The following is an 18789-nucleotide window of genomic DNA, read 5'->3' as shown; positions in this document are numbered from 1 at the left end:
TGCGTGAAAATGGCAGAGATATTCATGCACCCCTGGAGAATTTGGAAATTCTATTAAAGCCCTGCCTCTAAGCCTTGGTTTTTAACCCCTTACTCATTTGGTCTAGTATCTGGAATTCTTCTCTCCACCTCAAGCGCCGATCGTCCCTTAGTGAGATTGAACATTGCTTCACACCAGTGCCTTCGATTTCCCCAGCCCCACCAACCTCTATTTCACGGCTGCTTTGCCCAGATTACTTCCGGCTTGCGCCGGGATATGACTTTACATTTGAAGAATGAAGTCATTAGGCACGCATGCCTGTTAATACCATGCCTGAGCACTGTGACAGCCGCATTCGAAAATTAGAAAAGTAATGGGATTAGAGCAATCTTCGAGGAATGAAACTTTTCCTGTCTTTCTAGCGCTAGTAAAGACACCAAGGGGTTCATCCAGAATGCACGGTCTAGGTAAAAATAAAACCTATCTGACTAACCAAACTGAGTGCCGAAGCAATCACGGTCCCTGATTCCAACAAGGAAAACTCTTAGCTGGGCATGAAAGCAGCCACAGCTGAGGGGAAGAGGCCCTTCCTGCTGGCTCGGCACCTTATGCACTATTAAGAGCTACGCCCGTGCGTAAACTCAATAGCGTATCTGAATGAGTGGAAGTGAGTTTAACAGAAAGCCTATATGTACCCCTGGCTTCTTCCATCTCACTAAGCTTTCGTTTGAACGAAAAATTCTTAGAAATTGTACATACTAAAGCTGGCATGACTAGGGTGACCAACTGGCATGGGTGTAAATTCAAGACGGTGAGTGTAAAAATTCAGGACAAAGGGTAAAAATTCAGGACAAAAATTCAGGACAGGAGGTCAAAATTCAGGAATAAAGGTAAGTTTTAAAGACACATCGGAAGAGGTCCCGCAATAGTATATAAGTAAGTAAATAGACAACCACTTAAGTATAAGTGAAAATAAGTTTAAATTAGTTTGAGACAATTGTTCACTTCATAGTTTTTCAGTATACACGCAACTTTGAGCAAATGTGCAAGCCTTTTTTGTGGTAAAAAGACGCCCCTCCCCTACCTTTACAGCCTCCCAGGGCAATGTCCGATGCCCGGTCCGGCCAGTCCTGCCTTGCTATCACCCTCCAATGGTGACCCTCCTCTTCACATAGACCCTCTCTCGTGTGTATTTAATTTCTTTTATAGTACTACTCACCCCAAGTAAGTAGGACAGGGTGTTGGAGTGCTTTACATCACACACATAATATATAGGGACAATGACTCATATAACTATGAAAGTCAATCTATAGGAAATGTACTTAAGATAATGGGGGTTACAAGGTGTAATCATTCTTTCATCCAGCACTCAGTCCTTCACCATTCATTCTGTCCTTCCATCTGTGTGCCCATCCATATCAATATTCAACCATTTTCAAACCTATCCATCATCTATCCTTCCCTTCATCCATCAGTCCACTCATCCATCCCTCCATCCACCCGTTCACTCAACCATCCCTCCATTCATCCTTTCACCTTATCCATCCCTACACTCATCCTTTCACTCTCCCACTCATCTATACATTCCCTCATCCTTCCACCCATCCACCCTTTCAATCATCCATCTATCCATCCTCCCTTTCTATCTTCATCCCTCTTTCATTTAGCCATCCATCTTTCCATCCACCCATCCATCTACTCATCCATTCATGAATACATCCATTGACCCTGTCACTCATCCATCCTTTCTCACATCCATCTGCCCTTTCTCTCATCAATCCACCCTTTCACCCCTTTACTCATCCATCCATCCTTTCTCTCACCCATCCACCCTTTCACTCCTTCACTCACCCATACATCCTTTCCCCCATCCATCCACCTTTTCACACCATCACCCAAATATCCACCCTTCTGTCCATCCACCCTCCTTTCAGTCACTCATCCAGCCTCACATCCACCCTTTCACTCATCCATCCATCCACTCACCCTTTCACTTATCAATTCATCAAACCATCCATCAGTTCACTCATCCATCCACCCATTCACTCACCTGTCATCCCCTCTTTCACTCATCCATCCGTTTACCTGTCCACCAACCCTCGCACCCATACTTCCATCTATTTACCTTTTGTCTCTCTCATCCATCCTTCCATTCACTCATCCATCCATCCTTTCTCTCATTATCCATCCATTCACCCTTTCATTCATCCATTCCATTTTCAGTAATTCATCCAGCCATCCACCCATCCCTTCACTTACACACCTTTTCACATTAATTATGAGCTGAGACTTTGTCTGCTGAGTAGTTCCTAAAGCAAGGGGTTGGGCGGGAGAGGGTTCACTATGCCACTGTACATAGACAATCCGAAAAAGTGGAAATCATGAGACACAGTAACGCTGTAGTGTTGTTTCCAGGGTTTTAAGTGGGATGAAAAAACTGGGGGGGGTCTCTCAAAAGGGGGTGTTCGATGTAATTAAGGGCATGGCTTAAAACACCTAAGCTAAACATCTGTGCTTAGCATAGTGTGCCACCTGACTGGTAATTTGCTTCTTCTGTCATTGCATCAAGATATATAACACATCAGGTAGTGTTACACCTAAAAGCCAGAACTATTGGCTTTGTCAATGGTTGCTAGTTGCATAAAATAAAAAAAAGCAGCAACCATGGCTTTGCTGAATATAACATTGAAAATGCATAATTTTTAAATTGATGGGACAGTGAAAGACCCATAACTTTTTTAAAACTTGTTTCACCACCTTTTCATGAACTGGATTCTCACCTAGCAGCATTGGTGTTTCTTTTCATTTCTTCCACCTTACTGAATGTCCTGCCCTAGACAGAGGCAGGAGGAGGCCCACAGCATGCAGTAAGAGCACAGACTGGCCCATTGTCATTCTGTATGTGGCAATCAGCCGCATACAGAATTACAATGGGCAGGGTTGGGCTGTTCTTGTGCTAAGAGGAGTGTGTGGTGGCCCCATCAGGGAGCTTAGGCTTCTGCCAGGGGAACAGTGATGTTCCCCAATGCCCAAAATTATGGACAAAAGACATCCGTAAAAGGGATCGTCAAGGACAACGGACGTGAGATCCAAATTACGGACGGTCCGTGAAATTTATGGACGGTTGGTCACCTTAGGCATGTCAAATTTTTCCACACTCAGACTCCATCTGGGAGGAAGTGGGTCAAGGTTGGGGGAGCAGCACAGACAAGGGCTGCTGGGCCTCACCTGCTGTCGTTAAGGTTGAGCTGGCGTCCTAATATGCCTCTGCACACTGGGCCAAGTACATAGCCTTCCACACTCAGTTCTCAGGGTAGTGAGGGCGAGCAGTTCCAAGCTTCTTAGGGAGCTAGTGTCCGGGGTATGTATGAGCTCAGAATTCAACAATCACACAGCAGATCCAATAACGCTAAATGTACAGCCAGTCTCTTATCTTTTAAGAAAAACAAAATACTTTTAATCACACAGTGCTAAATACAATTCATTTCAATTGAATGTGAGTTGGGGACCATGGTAACAGCTTCCTCTTGTGGCACAACACCTGTTGATTTCCCCTTAATCTTGCCCCTCCCTCCCCCACTACTGAAAGCAAAGGCATGGATCAGGCATGGATCCAGTCACTATAAAGTCCACCACAAGCCACCTGAGCATTCAGTCGACTTTGGCTTGAAGCTTGTTACTCTCGGTGGTCTGGTGGGTGTGGACACTTCATGGTGCTGTCTCTGATGCATATCTAGCACTTCAAAGTCCTTCCCATGAGTTAGACCAAAATCGGGCCCACAGCATGAGACAGGTGCAACTGCATCTCTATGTGCACAGCCGGCGAACCTGTCTTTGTGGTCCAGCAGCCCAAGTGCCTGGAGCACAGGGTTAGCCTACGGTGGGTCAATGTCGTCTCATCAATGGTTTATCCCCGATCAGGCTAATGTTGCAAGGTGGTTGTAGACCCACCTGGGTCAAACAGGTAGTTATAGTCCTATTCATGCCAATGGCGTTGTACAGCAATTGCTGTCTTGATCAGGCTGAGCATGCAATTATGCAACCAGGGATGAAAGAACACGGGGACCTTTCATCATAGCAAGTTGCTCCTTTGCAGCAGTCCACTTCCTCTTTATGTCCAACATCTATGGTGAGATTCTATTTTAATCCTCCTGGGCCGTCTTTCCTCCTGCAGGGTCAGGCAGACTACTTCCCTCCCTCCCTCACCAGGCAGGCAGGCTACAAGGCATCCATGCAGGCTCTCGGCTCCTTCAGCCAAAAGTGCAAACTTCAGGTGATGTCCCTTCACCTCAGAGAGACTGACAGACAGACTCTGGTCAGACAGAAGACCTAAGGGTACACTGCACATCACTGCCTTCTTTGATCTTGATGGACTTAAAACTGGAACAAAGTTGGGTAATTCAGTGTTCAATTTGTATGAAGTGCAGGTGCTCACATTTTTGAAAGGCCACACCCTCTTCCCCGTCTCCACCCATAACCTCCAGTGGCTCCACCCATTTCCATTATTGGCCCCACCCACATCAACAAGCCCAAACACATTAGAGCCACCTCCTCATGTCTTGAGTTTCGCAAGAAGCTGAAGACCTAGCTCTTCACATAAGCATATCAAAGAACTTACACGTACACACCTGCCCAAAGGCCTGGATACCCTCTTGGGTGATTAGTGTGCTATACAAATCAATATAACATAACATATTTTATCATTTTAGAAGCCTATGACAACAACTTAAAAGTGAACTCAATTTAGAAAATGTGTGTAAATCTCAAAATGTACCACTATGTGATCTATATGAAGTGTGGCTCACTGGTTAGAGGAGGCAGACCTAGAAGCAGAGGTCAGCCCGGGACCAGGGTTCAATTCCCGGCTCGGCGGGGTCTTGAGTCCTAAAATGTCCATGGACTCGACAATCTCGCTCCGGTGCCTACTTGACTCACGGGTTCACACTCTGCGACTCTGGGCAATAGCTTGCTTAATCTCCACAACAGCCCCTCGTGGCGGGATGCCTGGCTTTCACCCTGCGGATACCCTGCCGGGGTTATCTCACAGGGGAATACCAGGATGGGTTCCCTAAGCAAGCGCTTAGAAACCGCTCGGTGATTTGCGCTATATAAATTCCTGTACATATGTTGCGATTGGTGGAGAGACATTTAACTGATGGGTGGAAATTGTCAATGAACTCAAATTGATATGTTATGTACAGTATACTGGATAGATTCTTTGTAAGACAATTGATTATCAACCATATATTCCAACCACACCTTTTCTTTCACTTTTTCTATACCCTGTCCACATAGAAACAAGTACCCACACTGATTAGAAGTGTCAATCATAGTGAGAAGCACGGGTACTGGACTTTGATCTGGCTCTTAGTCTCCCTCTTTTTTATTCATGTTTAAATCACCTATTAATACAGCAGAAGGGTTGGAAACTGCAATCCAAGTAGGGAGACTATATGTAGGTACTAAGGACCTTGAGCATCTCTAAAGCTCATTATAAATCCCCTTTTTATAATCGCGAGGTCTTTTTTAAGCTCACAGTAGGCAGCACGTAGACACCTACAGGTATTTGTGCTCTCAACAAGTTCATTTAACATAACCTCTTCACAGTATGGGACCCCTCACTTTGCTCCAACAACATATGTTCATAACTTGTTCCATAGCTGTTCCAATCATGGCCTAGTCCCTCAAGTTTCTAAAGACTCAAAACGTTAATTTTTCACCTGAAAATGTTGTGCCATGTTCTTTTACTATTAGTCAACAGTCTGGAGTTGACAGCAGTGAGCGCCCATACCCAACCTATGAGATTTAACAGTATATCTGTGCATCTTCCTGCTTCAAAACATAACATAACATGTGGCACTGAATAACAGACGTTTATTGCTACTCAACTCAATGGTGCTAATTTTTTCGACCTCAGAAGGATAAAAAGGCTGAGTGGATCCCCCCCGAATTTGAACCTATGACCATGAGATCAAACACAGGACCCTACAGTAAACTCATTAGTCCACTAAGCCACCTGAGCTACATAAGCTACATGTAGGCCACCTTGAATGAGTTCAGAACACAGATGCATGTCCTCTATGTGGCTTATAAAAATGTTTACTCTGTGACAGGAGCAAGCAAGGAGAAGCCCCATTGGCTCCTAACGCATTGCAGAGCCATGCTCAAAGCCTTGACCATACTGCAGAAAACATGCAAGCACCTGATTGTAAGTCGAAGAAACATCATTGGCGCAGCTCTTGCAGATATTTGAGATCTGACTGATGTTTCTCCTTCAAATTCAGGAATAAGTAACCTACCACCTCCCATGGCAGTAAAGCTTGTCCGTCGCAGTGGCAGAAGCTTGGCTTTCATTGCCTGTCTCACTTTGCAAGTATTCGTCTCTTTCCGGTTTTAGCAAGGCTCTGAAAACCTTCCTCTTCAATCAGTAGCCCATCCTCGCATTAAGCTCTCGACTTTAGCGCCTAGAAGCCAATGTCCGTGAACATGACTGACAGACTGACTGATCTAGACTGCTGGAAAGCCAGGGAACGTTGCTGTAGGTTTTAGATCTCAGTAAACATGACAAATGCATACCGGACTCAGGCACCGAGTTATTTGCAGTGCTGGAAAGACTTGGAAACTGTGGAAGACAAGGCAGTGCAGCCTGCAGGGCTGGTCTCCCCCCTCCCCGCCCACACACACACACGCCAGGGATCTTACAACTGGACCAGTACCTCACTCACACTACCAAAAATAAAAATACAGGGTTAGGTTTTTTTTGCACAGTAATGGAATGGCTAGTAGGTAGTTGGCCTAGCCGCTTAGTTAGCTTTGCTCACTCAGTAGTTTACAAACTAACTCACTCACTGTTTCTTTTATTTAACTTCAATTCTTACCTTACTAGTGGTGGGCGGTCCGGCTCAGTGTATAGGCGGCCTGGTGCACTGTTTGCTACCCAATGCTACCAGAACCACCAGACAGTACTGCACATCGATGCCTGGCTGCCTGCCAGCCCTGCACACAGGCTGCCCTGCCCTGCCCTCAGTGCCCTGCCCTCAGGCTCAGCCTCAACGTCGTCATCTGTGGGGGGCAGTTCGGGCACGCGGATGACTCAACTTAGCAGTGAGCTTTGGCGACGTGGCGCGCGTGGTCATGTGAAATAAAAAAATCTGCGCATGCTGTGCGCACAGCCCCTACCCTCCTATAAGAACAGAACAGAAACCAAATCCAGCCCGCCCCTGGTGCCCCAATAATCAATGTGTGTGTGTCAAACAGTACTACTTCTGCCGCCCGCCCATTTGTGTAATGGCCCCGTGGTCCACCCACCTTCAAGCAACCCGCACGCACATTCCACTGGGTATGCACTCACTGTGAAGTAACCCAGGGCTGCGGCTGCCATGATCACACAAGCAAGCAACATACATAATTTATTCTCTGTCTGACTCTTGGACGAATGGACGGCACGGCATCGCAGGCAGGCAGTCTCAGGGCAGGCAGGGCAGCTATTGTTAATCGCTGTGACCTGCATGATTGAACACGCTGAGCACAGAGTATTATTACGGTCAGACTCAGTAAATTTTTAAAAACATCAATGTGCATGTGTGACACACATGCGAGATGCGTAGACCCGGCCCTGTCCATTTAGTGCTGTGCTAAGCACCGGAAAGCAACGGCACAAATTAAGCACTGGGGTAGTTTGGGTCCCACTCTTATTTACTTGTTCCAGACAGGGGATATGGGTCCATTGCCTCAAACTCCAGAACCAGTTTAGGGTGACTCTCTTTTCAAGTGTCCTACTCAAACTGTTGTCCAGACACAGACTTTGGGGCTTTAATATGATGTCGGTCGGAAAGCATTCTGACTGAATTGGTTTCAGAGGCTTTGTCCGAATTTGATCTGCAGGATCCTCACCAGGGTCTCAGGCCCCAAACTGTTGACGTCCTCTCCTCATGGTCACACGGAGAGCAGTCTCCGTCACTTGTGCCTTCTCCCTCCGGCAGGCCCAGTCAGTATGTGGGGCTCTCACCAGCATGGGAGCCCAGCCCACCTCCATGCAGAAAGTTTGCCTGACTTCCATTCTCCTGCGGCGGTCTCCATGGGCCTTCCTTCCCTTCTGCCAGGTGGGGGAAGGCTGGATTGCAGCCAATGGAGCCTGTGAGGCTCTGTCATCTCCCGCTCCTCTTTGGGGGTCCTGCATGATCTAGGCCACACGCGGAGCACTCCTCACCAGACGGGAGCCCCACTTTCCTCGGCCTGACTTCCTATGAGGCTTCAGCTCTTCTACTTGACACGCCCCAGGCCAGGCAAGCCGCCTGACTTCTGCATCACATGCGTGGTGCGGCGCTCCTGTTCTCCAGGGCAATGCAGGGTGGACACCCGCTTTAGAATAATCACCAATATTGGGTGGGCTCCAGCTCAGAGGGCACACAACAGCAGTGAGAAACCAACATTGCTGTTTGTCACTGCCAGGACATGTCACACACTTAAGGTACATGTCGTACCTTTTACCTACAATACACCCTGCCCATAGGAATAGCTAGGACCTACCTTAGGGGTGACTGACATGTAGTAAAAGGGGGGTCACAGATATGGCACACACTTTAGGTGCCACGTCACAGTAGAAGTAGCACTGCGCTCACAGGCCCTGCAAGTCCAACAGATGCTCTCAGCCAGTGTCAAATATTCATTTCTTAGTGAGAGAAACACTTTAGTGCAGAATAGCTTGGAATGATCATTATTTGAGACTTTCTAATGACAGCATGTGTGCCACTTCCCCTTGGTAAGTGCACAGACTCTGCACTCTCAAGCATGGGATAATCCTAACTATGTTTTAAAGGAGATGCCCTAGGCTTGGCACACAGCAGGCTCGTGTCTTTAATGTTCAAATGATTTTTACACTTGGATTTATATGTTTAAACTGCCTGCCCTTAACCCATGCATGAAAAATTTACCTTGACTTCCTTCCACTTGATTGCTTTCCTTTCATTGACCCACCTCTTACCTTCCATCTTATGCATGTATTCTATTCTGAGTATAGCCTCCTCTCAGTCTCATGCAAGTGTGCCTTAATCCTTCTTATTGTAATTCTTCAATTGACTGACACCTCATTTCATAGCTCACAACCTCTCCTTCTTTAAAACTCTATCCCTGTAAACTATCACTATCTAATCTCCGCCAGCCTATCCATCTCACCAACCATTGACCTGTAACCACCTAACCCCCGCCAATGATCACACCTAACTGGCATTAATATAATCTAACACAAAGTAAGTTGAGTAATTGCATGGAATTTTTATTTGCGATCACATAAGTAATCAAAATAATTAACAATAACCAATGGATTACCAACTAACCTCAGGTTTTGGAAGAGTGTGCTACTCGCTGTACAGCGCTTCAACACCTCGTCAGGGGTAGTTAGCGGTATATAAATTAAATTACAATACACACAGAATGCCAGCACAAGGTTATTGACATACACGTTAAAGTGGAACTTTACACAAGAGGAGCCAGTAGACCTCACACCCTGTGATACAGGAAAAACGGTCTGTTCACACTATTAATCTTCCAAAACACAGAATGATGCTTCCACTGCTTTATGACCTATGTAGAAGACAGTGGTCGGCAGCACTTAATGAGGCCAGATTTCAGAAAATAATTGGCACAGGAATTTGTATATGTCAAGGAAGCATTATCAAATTAGTTGAGGAGGAGAGTATTTGCTGACATAGCTTAATGACCTTATTGTTTCAGATATTACATATTGGTGGAATTGGAGAAAGGCCTTGACAGACTTGGATAGGTCTACCTTATCAACAGCGAAGAATTTGATACTGACAGGGTGGGGGAGAGGCAGAATGTTAAACAAGGAGGTACCTATACACAAAGGTAAATTTGCATCTTAGTAAACTGACAGACATAAATGTATTCTTACACTTTATAGTAAATTTACTACTTTTGGCTATTCACCATGTCACAGTATAAATTTATTACAAACTGTAGACCTACTTGTCTCCACCCCCTGAAACAGGGGTGGAGAAAAATGTACGAGTGTAACATTAGTACTAGTAGCTTTTCACATGTGGGCAGCGTTCTTCCCCACCAGGGTGGAGAGATCCAAAGATAAGGAATAAGGAAATAATAAAAATATTTTATGCTAAATATAAATGTAACTCTGTTTTAAATATTTATATCAAATGAAGAATAAAATGAACAAATATGATAACACTATTTAAAACAAATCTGAATTTTGTCATAACACAATATCAACCCCAGTATCACATTTATGTCTTCCACTCTCATGCAGGATTAGCAGATTTAAGGTAATTGTTTGCATACGCTCCCAAAGATACCATACAGAAACCATTGCCTCTTATCATGGGAACAATATTGACTCCTTGTGGGTGGAGAGGAGAAGGGGGGGACAAAAAGAGAAGTGGAGGTACTGATAGGGAAAAGCAGGGTTGTTTGCTGTGTTCTACTATCAATAGACATAATGTCCCCCCCATCCTCTCCAACCACCCCCCACATCTTGTCAGATTTCTTAGTGCTGGCTTGGTCTTTATGGATATTGCTTTCTCCAAGACCGTGCATGTGTTTATACCCCTCTCCCAATCTCATATCGTGGGAGGTGTTGGGCTGCCAAATGTTTGGGCTGTCATTTAGCCACCATATAAAACCCTGGTTTATAACTAGTTTTTTGTAAATGGTGACTTCCACATCTTTCCATATCCCCAGTAGTACCAGGGGGCAGTTAGTTCAATGGTACAGTTCGTGGCCTCCTCCAACCTTTGTGTTACCAATAGTCAGAACCCTTGGAGTTTGGGGCATTCCCACAATACGTGAAATACGTTTCTTGCTGCCCACAATTCCAGAGGTATCTCTCTGTCTCAGTTCTCCCTATTTTGAGCAACATTGTTCTACTGTAGTTAAAGTTATTTTGAAATTTCAACTGCACAAGTCTATATCTAGCTTTAATGGCCACCGCCATTGTGCATTGTTCTACCCCTAGTCATTGTCGTTGGTAGACCCAACTTTTCCCAATTAATACTAAGCCTCGGCGGAGTTCTGCTACGTGGATCTCCACAAAGTGCAAAAAAACTGCCGCACTACGCGGAGCTCCGCAAGTGGCAGAGTGCATTGGATAAATGCTGTCGCTGTGATTTTCAGTGCCAGGTGCTTGTCTGCACTGTGCAGTCATCGTGAACGGCACCACCCACAGTGCAAGCAGGCACTGCTTCATTTCTGCTGCTTGAGTAGATTTTTACTCGAGCAGCAGTTTTCTCAATGCAAGGGGACAGTTTTTCAATGCGAGTGGTCAAGAGCATACAAGACCACTTGTAATGAGAAATCTAATCGCCTGCGTTGAGAAATCTCACCAGGAGGTTGATTTTCCATGCTCGTGCTCACCAACTTGATGTTGACGATCACGAACGAGGAAAAATCTCACAGGGAGGAGGTGGATATTCCTCGCTTGAGCTCGCCAACTTGACATTGGCAAACTCCCCTTAGTCTTATAAATGGCAACTTCCAAATTATACATTGCCATCATTCTTGCCCGCCAAGAGAAAAATGATGGAGGTTCAGGAGAAATCCAGTCCTTCGTGATGCAGGCACTTGGAATCGTCATACAGATAAATACAAAAGCAGTTGTTGATTTAGATGTTGGTAAAACAGTTGATAAAACAGCTTCGGTCTTAACACCGGGCAGCATCAATTCCCTGGTAATACACACTGGTACGCCAATTATTAAAGCAAGAAAATGTTCAATACCAGAAACAAAATCAATCAATTTAGGGCACGTAAAAAACATATGGAGTGCATCTGCAACAGAAGCACCGCACCTGCAACATTTAGTTCCAACTCCTGTGCTCCATTTAGAAATTTTACCAGGGGTGTAATACATGTCGTAAATAGACATAAAGTGCTAACAGTTTCCCAGCCATGTCCCCAATTTTGTAAAGTAATTTCTGTTGAATAAGGTAGTTTGTCTTTACATTGTGAGGAGAGTAGTTCGGTATTCTTCTCTTTTTGCAGCTAGGGTGTATGTAGCTTCCATTGTGGGTTGCACATGCTCTGCTTTTAACTTATTAAGGTCTTGTTCTAGCTCCTTCACCTTTTTCTGCCTCTCTTGCTCCTGTCCCACCTCATCAGAGATAATTACCTCTCTAACAGTGGCCTTCTACAAGCATGAATGCTCCCTTTACTGACCCAGGGTTTCTTTGTATTAGCAGCACTCTCTGTCCTCCCCCAGTGGTTCAACCACTGTAGTGTTGCTCAAACCCCATACCACCATCCTCCAGTTCCCCCTCTCACATCGTTGATATTTACCCAGTGTCACTCGTAGTGGTGAGTGATCTGACACCTGTGCTAAATATTCTGCATTCGCTAATCAACTTATAGACGTGCAAGGGTTAAAGAGGTGGTTGATTCACGAGTGGGAATCAACTGCACCCGAGTGATAGGAGTATAGCTGCTACTGTTTCCATTTGTCTCCCATACCCAGTGCTCATAGAAAAGCTTCTAGCTGACCCGATATGTGTCTCAGGAGTTGCCTAAGGCTGGTTCTGTCATGCTGCGAATGGACCACTCTGTCAAAATCCCCTCCCAGCACTGTCAGGACCTACAGCAGGGTAACCAGAAATCATGTCAATATTTGTAGTGTCTCTGCTTGTAGGCATGGTGGGATGGTCTCCTCTACATCTCCAAGTATCGCTGCGTACCTTACGCAGTCGTTCGTCCATGTTTGTGAGGGGTAAAATATAACACACTACTAAAGTAATATTGCCAACCCACTGGAGCCTGTTGTAAAATATGAGTGACAGAGGACCTTGTATTTCCCCTCCCAATAAATTTACAGTTTGTTATGATGAGGTGTGTTTCCTGTAGAAGGACAGCATCTGCTTTGGATTGTGTCAAAACTCTACAGACTAGCCCTCCCTTAATTTTGTTGCTCAACCCATTGACACTCAATGTCATGAGTGTTAGTGCATAAGTCATCTTAGTCTGCATCTGATCATACATTTGTCGCTGCTCGTCTGCCCAATGAGAAGTTCAAGCATGTCAAGGTCACAGTGGTATGCAGTTTCTAGTAAGTACAGATTTGTCTGCTTTAGTCAGTTAAGTTCCACAGAGTCTGCTGGGAGCATTGCTCTGTAGGAACAAAAGCCTTCACACACCTAGATAGTTGTCATGCTTCATCGTTGAGCTTTTGAATTCCGAGGTTGCCGGCGTGAGTAGGTCTTCCAGTGTGCTGATATAAAGGAGTTCCTTGCTAATAAGTGGTTACCAGGCAAAATACTTGAGGAGTCCTGATTGATACCCTCAGTGGGTCTTCCCAAAAATGTATTTACTTATATTAAGACATAGAGAAATATATAGGTGGCTGGAAGTAACACAAATTAATTCATATATTGAAACCACAGACACTGTGTCAATTAGGTTTTAATGGTTCTGAAGAAAAGCCACTAGGTCATGCAAATGACTAAATTAGATTTAAAACATGTCGACTTTCAGCTACCCTAGATAATCACTTCTCATAGGTAGCACTACAAATGTTAACACATGCAGAAGTCTCAAACATTAAAAATATTTCTGTAGGGTACTCCGTCTTATTTTTATCCTACTCTTTTACATATTTACTTAAAATATTCCGCTCTACTATTTTACCCACATACCCACATTTCACCATACAGCTTATAAAAAGATCTCCGGTAAAGAGCCCCCATTGAGGGTGCCCGTCACAGATTGCAGTGCTGGCCTGACGTGGAGCAAAAGCCCAGTGATGAAGCATGACACCTATCTAGGTGTGTGAGGGCATTTGTTCCAACAGAGTAATGCTCCCTGCATACTCTGTGGAACTTAACTGGCCTAAGCAGACAAATATGTACTTACTAGGAATTGCATACACCTGTGATCTTGATTAGCTAATAGGAGCATGCATGCTTGACCTTTATGCTCTCCGAGTCCCTCCCTCTTGATTTATATGTTCAAGCATATGCCTATTCAATATGATGTGTCCTGGGTAATATTCAAACAATAACATAACTTCAACTCCCTCCTTCCCCATATTACCATGTGGTAGTTTCTAAACCATCCATTCACCCTAATGCATGGTACGTCTGTCGCTCCAACATAATGAACAATTATAGCTTAATGTATGATGTTCAGAGTGAAACAGAGTAGCTGGAGGCAACGCACCCCTCCCAATTCTACTAGTACGGTAGATATTGTGGCAGAGCTATGTGGTAAGCCAAGTTGTTCTCTCTCTGTCATATCCTGCACAGCTGTGGTTTATATGAACTCCACTGATCTTCATGGACACTTGTCTAAGTTGGGCAGAATCCCTCTTATGAGTTGTTAGAGGCAGGTGCCGACGCCGCCCCCTCCTACGAGTGCCTCCCCAGTAGGGGGTATCCGGTTTTAACCCCTTGGATCTCTGTAGAAGGCGGCTACTCTGTTGCCGCTTTGCTAGTTCTTGCCAGCTGCCTCCCCAACTCCTGGTCTGAGGGGATCCTGGAGAAGCAGATCGGGCCGGTCTGAGTGTCGGGTGCTCCTCCAGCCAATTCCATGCACTTTCTGGGGTGTCAAAGAATAAAGATTTGTCGTTATAGATAACGTTTAGGCATGCTAGGAAGAGTAACATATATTTGAGGTTCATTGCTCACAGTTTTTGTTTCACTTCCAGAAAGGATTTCCTTTGTTGTTTTGCGCTTTTAATGTATAGTCAGGGAATATCATCATGGGTGAAGATTCCCATGTGAGTTTACTGATCTTATGGGCAGCTTGCAGGATCGCATCTATGTTGGCGAAGTTAAAGATTCTTATGATCATCAGTTGAGGCGCTGTCCCAGGGAGACAGGCCCTCACTGCCCTATGGGATGCTCACAATCATATTATTATTTCACCTGGAGCATCCCACAGAATCCTCAGTTTGTGCCTCTAGTGCCTTTACTGTGCGTTGTAGGTCGGTGAGCTTGACCTGTGAGGTCAGAAAGGAATCCTCCATCTCCGATATTTGCCTCTCCGCCACTCTCTCCCCCTATCCCTCAAGTCCTGTCTCAGCTGGGAGAGTTCTGTATTGATTCCACAATTTTCCCCTCCACCGACTGCTGGGAGTCACAGATAGCTTTCAGGATAGAGGCTGTGGACTGTGAGGTATTCAATTCCAAAAGGTCAGTGTCCGGTGGTGATTCCTGTAGAGGCAGTTTGTGGTTAGTTTGGTAAAGTCATACATTTTATCCTGGGCTGATTTGAAGGCTGATTTGCCTTTCCCAAGGCTGCTGGACCTGCCAATTTGCCTACCACCTTAGAAGTGCTTTCTGTCAGGGATTCGCTGAGTCTAAGTACCCAAGGCGCCCTTTGAGCCTTGTGCGCCTAGTGCTCAGGGGGGACACTCTACAGTTGTCAATGTCCACACAGAGTGAGGAGAGGAAAGGTGGTGGTCTCTCTCAACAGGCCCAGAATGAAACTCCATGGCCTTTCTCTTATCTTATCTTATCTTAACCAGAATTTATACAGCGCACGTTCACCCGGGGGTTTCATGGCACTCACCAATAGGTCTAGAAACTGAACCCAGGGAAGAGAAATGGAGAACTAGGCCAGCGTCTGAACAAACAGCCAAGTTTTAAGCTGCCGCCTGAACTGAAGGAGAGTGGTAGAGGAGCAGATCTCCAAAGTGAGGGAGTTCCACAGTTTAGTGGCAAGCGTGGCAAACCTGCGACCTCCCTTCCGTTGGAATTTAAAACAGGGGACATTCAGAAGAATCTGAGAAGCGGACCGCAGGTTGCGTGGAGGAGTGTACTTGGGCAAAATTTCCTTGATGAACCTAGGACTGCGTGCTTGAAGAGTTCTAAACGTTATGCAGGCAGTTATAAAAAGTGTATGGTGTGTAATAGGAAGCCAGTGAAGTTGCTTCAGCAGCGGTCTGGCAGATTGCCAGCGTGGGAGGCAATAGATAAGTCTGGCTGCTTGATTTTGGGCCAACTGGAGGCGTTTACTGAGAGTCACAGGGAGGCCCAGGTAGATGGCATTAGCATATTCTTAGTGTGATATTACCAGTGCCATCACAACCTGGGTCAAAGCGGACTGAGTAAGCATTCAGCTGATCTTTTTTATTTTCCGAAGCTGAAAAAAGCAGGATGACACCACTGCGTTAACCTGAGGCTTTAGTGAGAGCTCGTCATCAATAAGTACCCCTAGACTTTTGACCAATTTGGACGGAGTAGGCGGCCAAATTGGATGACCACTGATTGTCACCCTAGCCTGAGCTCTGAGCTACTGCCCGAGACAGTTGGGACTGTGCACTGCTCTCAGTATCCCACCTGCAAATGTACACTGTTCCCCCACCAAGACCAAATATAAAGATGAATTGCGGTGGGGGAAAGATGAAGCAGAAAAGAGCGATCCTCGAGGTTAGATTCCCCCATTGGGGTCCGTATGCCCATTGCGGCAATCAGCTTTCTCACTCAGGCTCTAGAGTGTTGTATTCCTAGGGGCGTGGCCTGCAAGTCCATGCTCACCATGCCCGTCTGTGTACCACATTGGACAATATCTGGGTGCACAAAGCAAGGTCCCACTGCACAGCCTCCCACCTTCAGATGCCCTCTGGGGACCCCCGGTAGCAAATGCAGAATCGGGTTGCGGAGAGTGGAGAGGAGGCTGAGGTAAGTGTAATGTGGTGATGTCCAAAGTGTAAGTCCAGATGTCTGGTGCCGTAGATGACCCCCCCACCCGCTCAAGCCCAAGTCAGCTCCCACTTGCTACAGTGTGCTGTAATCCTCTTGACACAGCCTGCTGATCCCCGGCTCCGGTTCTTTACCAGGTGCAACTGTAAACTCTGTCACCTCAAGAAGGAGATCCAAGGTGCAAGCGCATGCTGTCCCACTGCTAGTCGCCTAGCCTGCACCCCTACACACCGTCTGTGGACATGGCCAGGCTGCACCTCTGACAACTCGATCAGCATCTCGCCCATTGCGGTCCTCAGCCCATGGCTCATACTCTAGCCATCTGACACTGCAGACAAAGTCCCTGGTAATGGCTCAATATGCCCCTTGTCTGTGGATGGCCATTGAAGCTCAGGATTATTCCAGATTATGCGTGTCGGATCGTGGAGTTCAGCAAAGCATGGTTCTGCCCCAAGTCAGCACTATTAACTTAATTTTGAATTAAATATTTGATTGATTTCTATATGTTCAATTAAAACCAAATTTTAAAGATTTAATAAAAAATGTCACCTAAAGTAAAATGTTTATATTTATTATGTATTACAAATTTGGCAAAATTATGTATAGATTTAAATTAATGTAATTATTTTTTTAAAAATAAATGACATTTATTCTAAAAAAATATATCTTAACAGTAAAGGTATATATTCTTTCAATTCATTTTATTATTAATAATTAAATATTCATTATTAATTTATTTTCACTTTGTTTCCAGTAGGGTTCTGTTTTAAGTCCACTATTTTTTATGAGAGAATATTGCAGTATCAGTAGTTACCCACGTGTGATCCTGGCCTGTCTCCAAGACTGAGCTGGACAACATCTACTTCATGTTTTGGACCTTTTTGACTGTAGTATTTTTAGAGGGGCAGTTTATGACTAGCAAACGGCTTACTCTTGTGTGGGTGGATGTTTGTCCCTTCCGAAACCCCTGATTAGCCCTCCCTAAACAACTCCCATTTAGTAGTAAGTGCATCCTCCTTCCCACATGTGCCATTTAGCAGTAAATGCACAACTATGAAGTTCTTCCCATAGAAAGGATAGTTGAGGTGGTTGTAGAGATTCCTCTTGAGGGGTTGTAAACTGAATTTGTAGTAAGTAAATAGTACTACTGGAGAACTAGTTTACATACTATAAATTCTATCTGCGGATCAGTCTCTGAGTGTGTGTGCCCTCCTGCAAGTTGATATCTACCTTAGATATTGGTTATCTTCACCTCTCTGTCAGTAAGTGAGTGTGTGTGAGTTAGTTAGCATATGTGCCCTCCTGTAATCTTTACTACCTTAGATATTAGTTAGTCAGTTAGTGTGTGTGTGTGTGTGTGTGAGTCAGTTAGTGTGTGTGTGCCCGACTTTAGGTTCTTTATATATTAGATAGTGAGCCCTGCAACTGCCCTGCAACTGTTAAGTAACTTCCATAGAAAGATATACATTTCTTTTAAAATAAATACCTTGCAATTTTCAGGCTCTAGTCCACAAAATATTAAATATGATATCAATTAATATTAGTGTTTTAGAATCCCCAAAAGAGGGAGTATCAACTGGATGTTTTGCCCACTTGCACAAGAATGGGAAAAAACACACTCTGGCTGTCTAACTTCCCCTTACACAGAGGAAGCATAAAGCAAATCAAGTGAACTGTAGAACAAACATCGCTCACCTAAGTACAACTGTAAATGAGATAGGAGTATGTGAAAGTTGGTAATTTACTTTCACGTAATTACTCTACGTTTTGGGAAAATAACGCCAATTTACATGTAATTACTGAAAATCCATCATTTTAACGTGAAATTCCAGAAATGTCACAAATTATGCCATCATACTTTAAATTTCACCCAGGCCTAAAATGAGCACACAAAAACACACCCTCAGAATAACAAGAGTTCATTTTAAGTCTGGTGCTGTCAAGAATCAGAATGTATTCAATGAAGTTAATACCACCCAGAATTCGGTCAAAATGCTAAAAAAATGCAAGCCAAGACATCTTTTATGGTATTCACACAGATAATCAAAGAAAGAACCACCAAAGGCACTTAGGGCCAGATGTAGGAACCCTAATACCGGGCGGTAAAGGCCGAAATTACCGACCAGTATTAGGCATTTGGGATGTA

This window comes from Lissotriton vulgaris, chromosome 2_1 (genome assembly GCF_964263255.1).
Source record: "Lissotriton vulgaris chromosome 2_1, aLisVul1.2, whole genome shotgun sequence".
Taxonomy (NCBI): domain Eukaryota; kingdom Metazoa; phylum Chordata; class Amphibia; order Caudata; family Salamandridae; genus Lissotriton; species Lissotriton vulgaris.
The sequence above is the reverse complement of the archived record's forward strand: the minus strand, read 5'-3'. Positions refer to the sequence as shown.